Source organism: Anguilla rostrata, chromosome 9 (assembly GCF_018555375.3).
Source record: "Anguilla rostrata isolate EN2019 chromosome 9, ASM1855537v3, whole genome shotgun sequence".
NCBI classification, from domain to species: Eukaryota; Metazoa; Chordata; class Actinopteri; order Anguilliformes; family Anguillidae; genus Anguilla; species Anguilla rostrata.
Window position 1 is genome coordinate 32,360,736 of NC_057941.1, and position 12,201 is coordinate 32,372,936.

Below are 12,201 nucleotides of genomic sequence, written 5' to 3' on the forward strand. Positions count from 1 at the left end.
CGATCGTGCTGCTCTGTTCAGTGAGTTTCAGAACTAGCTGGCCGAGGGGACTCTTTGCAGGTTTCTCTCTCTCTCTCTTTTCTCTCTCTCTCTCCCTCTCTCTCTTATCTCTCTCTCAAGCACACACACACACACTCACACACACATGCACATGCATGCAACCACGCACACACACACACACACACACTCACACGCACACACACACACACACACACGCAGTTGCGGCTGTCCCATCTCTCTCACTCCGGTTCAGCGTTATAAACAAACAGGCCTTCTCCCTGGTAATCTTATTTACTTACTTATCTCCTCTGTTCATATTGCTCTTCTTTGTCCCCTCTCTTTATTTATATCTGTGTTCCGCCATTATTTATTTATTTTCGCCCTGTAAGTTATGAGTGTGTCAGCTTTAGTGAGTGGTGACATGGAATAGGGGTGATATCCAGGCTATTAACTTGTTGACACTTTGGGGTCAGTTTGACAGCGGGCTAATACTGAGTGTGACAGAGCGGAACCTCTTCATTATCCCACTGTAATGTTATAGCTGAGGGCTTGCTCTGCCTCCTCAATCTCTCCTTCCCCCGTCTCCCTCTCCATCTTTCTCCTCTCTCTCGATCTTGCTCACTCGCTCTCTCTCCCCCTCATCTTTCTCCTCTCTCTCCCTCTTTCTCACTCTCTCTCTCCCTCTCCATTTTTCTCCTCTCTCTCTCTTCCCTGCTTTCTCTATCTCTCTTCCTCGCTCTCTCTCTTGCTCTCTCTTTCTCTCACTCTCTCTCTCGCTCTCTCCACGATGGCCTAAAGAGTGAGCACCTGACACATAATCCTCCATTTCGTTCAATTTTGCTTTCCTTCTCTCTCATCTTTTTTCAACATCTCGTGCTCTTTGATGCCCCTTTTTATTTCCTGCGCTCATTTTTTCTCTTTCCCTTCATTTTTTCTTTAATTCTCTTTGTTTCGCATTTCTCATCCCAGCATCCATTGCTTTATTCTTTCTATCCCTACATCCCTTGATGATGTCCCATCGCTTCTCCTTCCTACCATTTCCCCCAAACATCTCATTCCCCCTCTCTCTCCCTCTCTCTCCTTATTCATCTGTGCTCCATCTCTTCTCTGTGGCTCTGCATGTGAAAAACCTCACCTTCCACACAGAGCACAGAGTGACAGAGAGAGGAAACTAGTGAGAGAGATTGTGTATGTGTGTGTGTATGTGCGTGTGTTTGTGTTTGTGTGTGTGTGTGTAGTCTGAGAGAGAGAGAGAGAGAAAGAGAGATAGAGGTAGTATGTGTGTGTGTGTGTGTGTGTGTAGTCTGAGAGAGAGAGAGAGAGAGAGAAAGAGAGATAGAGGTAGTATGTGTGTGTTTGTGTGTGTGTGTGTAGTCTGAGAGAGAGAGAGAGAGAAAGAGAGATAGAGGTAGTATGTGTGTGTCACTGATACCCCTTTCAGACACAAAACCTGGTGTTGACATGACATATTGAACATGGCTTAATCCCTCATTTAACCCATTCACACCACACTGTGGTCAGAAGAAAGTACTGTTTCCTTACCGTTCACACAACACCCAGGTCCGCAAGTTTACTTCTGTACATGTTCAGTTTTTCCCTGCTAATGCAGCTTGGTAGCTGACTGGCAAGCAGACACAATCATTACACTGGCTTTACCCAGTATGTTAATTTAAAAAAAAAACTATGTAACAAAATGTTTTAAGTAACATATTATTTGTTTTCATTTTCACCATTACATATTTACCTGTGACAACTGAGGAGTCCTCCACTTGTGTGAATTTAGCTGTGAATCGAGCCAGTAAAAAATGAAGATAACCAGTCATGACAGATTAATGCAGCTTACTATATGTGCGATTTATACTGTCATTGATATTTTGAGACCTTTGAAAATAGGAAGGACTAAAATAATGCTTAGGTATGTTGTGGCATTCAAATGATGCTCAATATTGTGAGTATAAGGGGATTATTGTGTGCCAAATAAATATTCTTCACACCATTATGCCACCATCACCAGCTTGCACTGCACCGTTAACACAAGTATTGCATGCTGTATCTGTTGACTTGCAGCTACATGATTTGCTGTTTGGAGGCGCTGGCCATTTGCTTAAACGAGCAGATGTACCTAATTAAGTGACCACTAAATGTATATTTTCTTTCTTCCTTGTTTTCTGCTTTCTTTTGCTTTTCCCTTATTGACCACCCAAATCAACTCATCAAAAAAGATGAAGCTGTAGCATGGAAAACAAATCAAAACATGGTCACAAATAACCAGCTCACAGAGACACCTCTAACCCACTCGTCATAGTAATCTCATTTCACAGTCCTGCTAGTCCCCATGGCGACCACAAACTGCAAGCGCAGTGCAACATGGCTTACAAAACGTTTCGACACTATTGTTCGATTTGTTATAAGCGCACGCAACCCCAAGGCCTGCGCAGACAAACTTCTTCAGTACGCTCGCTAAATCACCTGACCCCGAACTCTGAATTTTGTTCTCCCTTTTGAGACAGATTATCAGTTTAGCTGGCCCCAAAGAAATGAAAAAACATTAGAAAAGAGTAGATGAAATAAAGAGAGATTGAGAAGACTGATAGTATTTTACGCTCCAGGGGCAACTCCTCCCCCGCTTGGGTTTGACTACTTCATCGCTTCAAAATTAAAAAGCCCCCATTGGCATGAATTATACGCACATTAATTGCTTGCCACCTCCTGAAAGGGGTAAACAATTGCTTAACCATTACGCATTAATAATGTTGTGAGGAGCGATGGAGTGCCGGCAAAATATACCTCTCTCGTTCTTGCCCTTTGTATACCTCCATCTCAGTCATTCCGTCACTCCCGTCTCCCGCCTCTCTCCGCCTCGAAAGGAGGGAGGCATAAATTACTCCAGCAAGCTCCTTCTGCGGCTGAGGTCAGAGATGCAGAATACGGATAATTCACTTCGGAATCGGGGTGCTGGAGTTTCACGCCAGGGGTGGGCGATTCCGGTGCTGCAGGGCCGGTGCGTGTGCAGGTTTCTGTTTCCACCAATTACCCCGGCTAAACGAGCTAGCCGGCTGTGAACACCAACACGGGTTCACTCGTAGATCAGACCGCTGTAAAATGTTTTGTAGGGCTGTTTACAGAAGTGTGCCCCTCATCATAACCCCAAAGGAAAGCAGACTGTGTTTACTGTGTTCACAGGGAGTCAGCACAGGTGATAAAGAGATGTTAAAGGTGATAAAGTTGTTCTGTTGCAAAACGTCCTACCGGATCAGCATTATGTAAACCTTAGGTTCTCCATAATAAGAGTGTAATCATGTTTGGGAGGTTCATTCACCACTCGGATACTCCCGCTGTTTGGTGTTTCTTACAGTTTCATATGGGGACTCGAGGACAATCTCTGGCTGTCACTTATCAAGAAATGTAGCTTAAATGTCAAATGTTAGGCTAATTATGTAATCATTACATTACATCAAGGCCAGAAGTTGGCATGAAAACTAGAAACAGATATGGCCCTCATTGCCCACCTCTGGTTCACACGGACTGCACTCAACATCAACACCAGGGCACTCACGTTATTAAGTTGCATGACACAAATTAAGGACAGGTGGACCTCGCACACAAGTGCACTAATTTGTCATTACACACCGAAACAAGCACACATTGCACACCAACATAAGTACACTTTGCATGCCAACACATGTGCATGTCAGGCATTAATACACACTGGCAAGCAGACCAGTGCACATTACTACTTGTAAAGTAGCGCACAACCACACCAGTCTGGCAGACCAACCAACATGGCTGTCGACTGTAGTAGATTACCTTAATGGGGCTAAGCCCGACGACCAATGTGCTGAGATGTGCCAAAAATATCTTTGTTTATTCAAATCATAAGTGCAAAAACATAAAAGTGCTCACAGTGCCAAAAAGAAAGACAGCAAATGTTTTGGTCAGGAAACCATCATCAGTGCTTGTCTACTGTAGTACAAATACCATAATGGACATTACACTAACACAAAGAAGGATCCTGTGATCAGCCAGGAATTAGACTTTTGCATCTGTTGCTACAAAATGTTGGTGGAGGGAGAGGATGTGTTTTCATGTGATGATGATCTTGAACCTGTTTTCGATTCTCCAAAATAACAGACACACCATTTTGAACACCTTCAGCCCTTAGCAATGGATTCCTTCTGACTGAATCTAATATGAAAGCTTTGCTTCAGTGCCCTTCACCTGATGGCATTGTAATAATGGCTTATTATACGTGTGTGTGGGAGAGCAATTGAGTGCGTGCATGCGTGTGTGTGTGTGTGAGTGAGTTTGTGTCTGTGTGTGAGTGAGTTTGTGTGTGTATATGCGTGTGTACTCCTTGATTAGACCTTGAACAGAGAGTAAAGTGGGTGGTGGTGAGGGGGATATGGGGGGGTTGGGGGCAGTGAGATTGGGCTGAGGCTGAATTGTATTGTCAGGTGTTGTTCTTGTTGTCATAGTTTTAGTTTATATTCATTTTTCTCTCATTCACTACTCCGGTGATATGTGTACATGTTTGACAGTTCTCATTATTGCTTTGGCAGAAGTTCAACTGGCTTTTCCAATAAAGCTATCTGAATCACAATTTGCAAGTGAAGGGGGTAGAGGGGGGGCAGGAAGAGAGAGAGAGAGAGAGAGAGAGCGCCTTCGGTTTACTGTATTTACAAAGCCTGTGTTTGAAAATAATAATTGCACAGTTGTCGTTTTCTTCTTGACAGATTTCAAACAGTAACAGTCCAAAAACTACTCCTACTTCTTTAGAGAAAGAACCCAAGGACCAAGGTTTGAAATTACAAATTAATACAAATTAATTACACCTTAATTAATTAATGTCAATTGTTTTTTATTGCTTTTATTTCATTTATTACTTGTTCATTTTGTGCTATGACAGTATGTTTATTTTAATACTTGTTGTGTGTTGTATATGTGGTATCAATGTCCCTTGTGTTCTATGTGTTATTTTGGGAATTTGATGGTTGTTGTCCTGCTAATAAAGCAAATTGAAACTGATTATGAACAAGGATATTACCAATATTGAACAAAGATTTAACATCCTTTGCTGATGGCATATTTAACATTCTAGATTACATATCTGAACTGTTTTTGTTTTAAACACTGGAAAATTATTTGTTCATTTAAACCAGTTTAAGGATTTGTTTTAGTTAAAGGAATCCTATAAAAAACTGCAATCAAGGTCATGCAAAACATTTATTAATGCAATTGTTAATGGGTTAGCTATTTAACACAATGCTTTGTTAATATGGAACTTATTAAAGGTTGCAACTTTTAAAGGTGAAGTACAACCCTTTCGCCCCTTTTCTTTCCTTTGTTTATTTCAACTTTCCTTCAGTCTATATCCTGGTGGCCAGCTGTTATCCTGACCCCAGATTCCAAGCTCATTTTAAAATCTACCAAATACAACATACAGCCCTTTTTTCATTGGCGGAGTTGAACCTGGAGTTTAGCGCGGTCACCACACAGGATTGGCCACAGGGAAGTCTTTTAACGATGAGAGTCGCCATCATCAAACACCCTAATATAATTCAGGCCATATAATTCCTCCATTTGTTAGTTCTTCGGCGTATTCGGTGTATTCCTGGGCTTGTGGCAGGTGGTAATATACTGGGGCGGTAGCTCTTCCTCTTTCATGACTGACATTTTTACTACGTATCACACGGCTGAGAAACGGCAGTCAATTGCGACACTTTTAAAGAATCCTTTTAAAAAACAAGCTTCCCTTGCCTGGGAGAATTTACAATAGTGTCACAGAATGTGAACACGCTGGAAAATGAAAACTAATGTGGAGTGCTGGCTGCATGAGTCTGCTACGCTAATTATTCAACCACAGTGGCTAAGGAAAAAAACAAAAACAAAGGAAAGCCACAGTACAGGTTGAGGACAGCCTGTGCATGTGTGTTTGTGTGTGTGTATGTGTATGTATGTATGCGTGAATGTGTGTGTGTATGCACACGTGTGTGCGAGCGCAGGTGTGTGCACCATGCATATTTCTTGCACAAACTTCCCATTTAAAATTAAACAAATCTTGTAGCACCACATAGGCTTGAATAATGTGAGTGCGGATGTGTCTACTGTGGATGTGGGTGGGCTGGCATGAGTGTGGGCGTGTCCGGCGATGTGACTGATAAGAGAGCGGGTGGGTCAGTGCGGGAGTGTGCGTGGTCAGTGTGTGAGTGGGTGGGGTCCGTGCAGGAGTGGGCGGGGTCAGTGTGTGAGGGGGTGGGGTCCGTGCAGGAGTGGGCGGGGTCAGTGTGTGAGGGGGTAGGGTCCGTGCAGGAGTGGGTGGGGTCAGTGCAGAAGTGGGCGGGGTCAGTGCAGGAGTGGGCGGGGTCAGTGTGGGAGTGGGTGGGGTCCGTGCAGGAGTGGGCGGGGTCAGTGCAGAAGTGGGCAGGTCCAGCATGTGTCTCAGCGCGTGGTTGTGTCTTCCTTGCTGTGACAGACGGACTGAAGAGGTGTTCATTAGCGTAATGAAAGAGGCGACGGGGTGGATCAGGGGGGCTGTCAGGAGGAGTGATTTCTTTCCCGCTTTCGCCTTCTCACCTGCCAGCCAGCGCCTTATTGATTATGATGGGGCCTTCGCATTTCAGGTTATTCAAATACTGCCAGCAGTCTCTCACAGAAAACAGGGGACCTAAATGCACTAAAAGTACAGAGGGTGGCAGGCAGCACACAGGCACAGTCAGTCAGACAGACAGAGGGACGTGAAAATCCACTGATAAAGACACAAACCCGCTCTGACAGCGATGCCTGTCCTCCCAACTCTTAATAGCGCTATTTATACCACTTCCTGTGTAGGAGTGAAAGCCTCCAGTGGAAGAGGTGACACAGACAGGTTTGAGCGGGGAATACCATGTTGGGACCGGGACAGAATTGTGACAGGGTAACAGTGGTCGGTAAGGTCTCTGGAGAGGGATACCAGATCGCTGGCTGCTCGGTGCACAGTGTGATGTGTTTTTATGACCTTTTTCCTTTTTTTAAATAAAAGGAGCGCAGATGGTGTGGCCTTCCTCTGCTTCAAAAAGGGGCAAAGCACACCAAATGTGCTGCAGCGGGGGAATAGAACCCATGGCTGCACTGGGGATTCACAGAGAGGTCAGCGACTGTGCCACCAACGCACTTTCTCTGAATGATAAAGCCTTCATTTACACTCGCTTGATTCATCTTTCTAAAGGGAGGCACATCAGAAAAGCAAAAAAAAAAAACCCACCGGATTCAGACACGGCTCTGGTTTCATCTCTACACCCAGCTCACCAGCTCTCTCGCACCCACGATGGAGACAGCGTCTGTTTGGAGCCACTTTCATCCCGTTAAACGCGGAGGAGAGGAGAGGAGAGGAGAGGAGAGGGGCCGACAGCTCACTGCTCTCACCCTCGCTGCCTCTTCCCTCTCTCCTTTCACCTCCCCTCCATTCACTCGCGTGTCCTCCTTTAGCCTCATCACACTCCTCCTCATCACGCTCCTACTCATCTGTCTGTTTTTTTCTGAATCTGCTGATTTGCCCCCCTTTCTCCCTCTTTCTCTATCTCTCTCTCTCTCTCTCTCTCTCTCTCTCCATTTTCCCACCTGCGACCTCCCCTATTCAAATGCAAATTCTAATTCTAATTCAAAGGTACTGTACTGGCGTGACGGTAAACAGAACATTACTGCGCAAGAAAGTGTGTAATGGGCCTACTGTTATTAAACAACAAAACTGCTGATGCAATGAGCGGCGCGTGGAATTTATAAACTACCCGGTAAAAATAAATGCCAGATCCCCGCAGTTCCTCTGTCTCTAAGCAGAGACCTAGTTTCGGCAGAGGCTGCCTGTCATAACATAGAATGTGACAGACAGAGACACCTGGCTGCCGGACGGCTGTTCTATGCCGGAGATTAATTTTACTGCAGGCTGTGGTATCCCTGGTATGCGCTTTTACTTTGGTCTGAAGGAAAAAAATCTTCTTCTTATTATTCTTCTTTGATTCCTTCTTCCTTCTCCTTCTTCTTTGATTCCTTCTTCATTTTCTTCTTCTTCGATCCCATCTTTCTTATCTTCTTATTCTTTTTTGATTCCTTCTTCCTTTTCTTCTTCTTCAATCCCGTCTTCCTTTTCTTCTTCTTCAATCCCGTCTTCCTTTTCTTCTTCTTCTTTATTGATTTCTTCTTCCTTTTCTTATTCTTTGATTCCTTCTTCCTTTTCTTCTTCTTCTTCCTCTCCTTTTTTTCTTCTTCTTCTTGGTCCCATGGAGAGGAGCATTAGTTGAGTATGAGCAGCTTTCCTACAGCTCCAGCAGCTGGGTGCAGAGGTGTCTTGTGTAGGCCAATGGCCAGGGCTGGCAGGGGCTGGAAGAGCCATTGTGGTGAAGAGATGGTGACTTGTTTTCATTGCGTGCTGTGTGCTGGTTTGGGTCTTCTATTTGATTTTCTTTTTTCATTTAATTTGGGAGTTTGAGGGTGGGAGATGGGAGGGAAAGGCTGAGGGGTGTTGGGATGGTATATGAAGGGAAGGAGGGGGGCGGGTTGTGTAACTGTGGAAGACCCTGAATTTAATAAATGAACATCAGAAGTAAATAAAATCTGTTTCTCTTTCTTTTCTTCTCTCCTTTTCTCCTAGTCTCCCACATGCACACACATAGTCGAATACACACTCACACACACACACGCACTCACACACACACACACACACACACACACACACACACACCCACACACACACACTCACACACACACACACACTCACACACACACACACACACATAAACACACACACACATAAACACACAGGCCCGCACCCCTGCGCTTGGCGCGCAGGTACTTCGAGAATCGGGAGAGGAGACAACGGAGGGCCTCGCTATTAAAAACATGACACCATCTATCAGAACGTGTCCAAATGCGTTCTCTGCTCCTATCTCCCTTTCCCCATCTCCCTCTGCCAGCGCATCACAATAAAAACAACAGCACGGAGCACGACCGCGAATAAAAGGGGAGGGAAATCAACGCCGGAGGAATCTCAAACAGGAAGAGGCCGCCAAAGCAGAAACGTTAATCACAGGAGCGCGACGGCGGCCTGGCGAACAGGTGCCAAACGCGGAGTGAGGACCGGGAGGGATGGCAGAGAGGAAAAAAGAGAGGAAGAGAGATAGGAAAAATGAAAAGATGTGTTTTAATGCCTTCCTCCATACACAGGGGAGGTACTGCACTCTTAAATACCCCCCACAAACAACCACCCCTCCCCCTCCCCCCAAAAAAAAAAAAAAAATGTCATCCACCTTTTCCCGCACCTCTTCCTGAAGCGCACGTTAAGCCTGCAAGATGGTGGGGGAGGGGTGAGTGGGGGAGCGAGAAAAGAGACGCTCTTAGTAAAATTGTTATTTCAGATTAATGTGGGAGAATAAATAACTTGGGGGGGGGGGGGGGTGAGGGGATGACCCCCCCCGCCCCCCGCGCGCATCTGGCGATGAGTGGTATCAATCTGCGCTAGAGCTAATGAAATAACCCCTCTCATCATATTTCACTGCAGTTTCACCAGACCAATCTGATTATGGCAAACCCAAATATTATTACTTTCAGAGATATAATACACAGCCACATGAGGACTGGCGGTGGGGAGGGGGGGCGAGGAGTGCATTTGGTGAAGGTGGGGGGGGGGGCGCAGCGTTAGTCAGTAGGTGATTGAAGATGTGATACATCTCCCTCGGAGTGTCAGAATACGCCCAGACTGACACTGGGGGCGTCGACATCGGGCGGGGGCTCTCGTTACGGAGGTGGGGGAGGGACAGTGGAGATGGAGGCGGGGGGAGAGGGTGCTTCTGTCACCCCAGACAAACTGGGGCTGACCCACTCGCAGGAGAGTGGTCGACTCTGGTTTGAGGTGGGGGGTGGGGGGTGGGGATAAAGAGAGTGAGGGATGGAGAAAATGTTTTTTTTTTAACTGCATGTCTTATACACAGTAAAATGTTCAGTGTTAAATCAACATGTGTACATGTTCCTTATTGGACTCTTATATACTAGAGTTGAATTAACATTGGACTTTCTAATGTGTAAGTAAACACCTGTGCGTGCTTTGGAACATGCAAACATTTGTTGTCAATAAAGCAAGGCAAAACCTAAACTCGAGGAGTGAGAGGACAGAGAGAGGGATGAAGAGAGAGAAAGAGAGAGGGAGATGGCGAGAGAGAGAAGGAGAGAGGGAGTGAGAAAGAGAACGAGAGGGAGAGAGGAAGGGAGACGGCGAGAGAGAGAAGGAGAGAGGGAGTGAGAAAGAGAACGAGAGGGAGAGAGGAAGGGAGACGGCGAGAGAGAGAAGGAGAGAGGGATGGAAATAAACAGGTAAAATGACTCTGTCAGTGTGAGAGAGCAGGGCACTGATACGGGGTGATGAAAGATAATGCGGTTCTCCACGCGCTCAAATATCAGCGCTGGAGGCTAAATGTTTGCTATTCAGCTCCACAGCTGTGACGGGTGAGGGGATTGTGTGTGTGTGTGTGTGTGTCTGTGACTGTCTGTGTGTGCGTGTGTGGTGTGTGCATGTGTGTGTGTGTGTGAGTGTGCATGTGTCTACGTGTGTGTGCGTGTGTCTGTGTGTGTGTGTGCGTGTGAGTTTGCGTGTGTGTGTGTGTGTGTGTGCGCATGTGTCTATGTTTGTGTGTGTGTGTGTGTGTGTGCGTGTGTCTATGTGTGTGTGTGCATGTGTGTGTGCATGTGTCTATGTTTGTGTGTGTGCGTGCATGTGTGAGTGTGTATTTGTGTTTGGGGAGGAGGGTTTAGTCATTGTCCCAGTCAGAAGGTCTCTCCCCCTTGTAGTCAAAACGGCAGTAAGATTAGGAGTCGTTTTTTTTTAAATCTGCGATAATGGAATTGAACTTTTGAATCATTTCGGGACTTCTCGAGGAACACCCGGCCGGGGCGCCGCGTCCCCTGGCCCGCTGCAGGTCGGTCAGACGGCCATTAGTGATGCCATCACCGCCGGGCCGCGTTGATGACATCATTAATGGAGCTGAGGTGATCGGTTTCAGGCTGTGAGCTTGCTCCGGCAGCTGTTCCCTCGGATGGCAGGCTTATTGTGGCTCTCCCCGTGAAAGAGCATAAGGACGCGGGAACAGTATAATGGCAAGCATAATGATGTCATTTGCCCGCAATACAGAGGGAATCAATCACACACTCTGTCTCGAGGGACTTCAGCGTCTGACTCTGCTGGCATATTATTCCATGCATTTATAACACTCTGTGTGTGTGTGCGTGTGTGTGTGGGCGTGTGTGTGTGTGCGTGTATGTGTACATGCGTGCATTTGTATGTGCATGTAGATAAATGTGTATGCGTGCATGCATGTATGCATGTATGTGAATGCGTGTGCGTGTGTGCATGTACATGCTTACATGTGTCAGCGTGTTTGCGCGCATATGTGTGCGTATGCGTGTGTGTGTTTGTGTGTATGTGCATGTGTGTGTGAAGAAATAATTTCTCACATCCGAATGAAATTTAGCCTCAACTAATTATCAACCTTTGCCTCCTGGTTGTGCTCAAAAGGCGTCGGTGGTTCACCTCATTAATCGCTTTTAAGATTATAAAGTCCTCCATCACAGCACCCCTCCCCCCGCTCCCCCCTCCTCCCCCCTGGCCTGCTCTCACTGAGTCAGTAGAGATTAAAGGACAGATTTAACCGAGGTTTGGCAGGGCTTGGGGGAGGGTCCGAATGTGGCTCCAAAAATCGCTGCAGTGAGCAGAAGAATCCACTCAGGATTGTTATTGTGATAGAGCACACATTGTGTTCGGCGGTACACAGAAGGGAGAAGTTTCCAAATGTGGGTAACAGTCCGTGGTCATTCTCCTGTCATGCTCGACATACGCAATCCAGCCATCGTTGTTTTAAAGCTGCACATTTTGGGTTGGGGTCTGGGTGAATGTGTATGTAGGAAGCATCTTATTAGATTCAGTAATTTGGGGGTGGGGAAGGGGGGGCGAGTTTTATTGCAGATCAGATTTAAGGCTTGACAAAACTGTCATTGACTTTGTGATGTGGCTTGCCAATCTTCACAGTGGGATGAATCCTGTCACTATTGCAAAATGACACATGTATTATCTGTTCAGTTCCTATGACATTCTGTTAATTTGGTGATGCTTCTATGCTGAATTATCACTTTGATTCTGTACCAAAGGGGGTGTGGTTTAAAGCAGGACCGCCCAACCCTGGT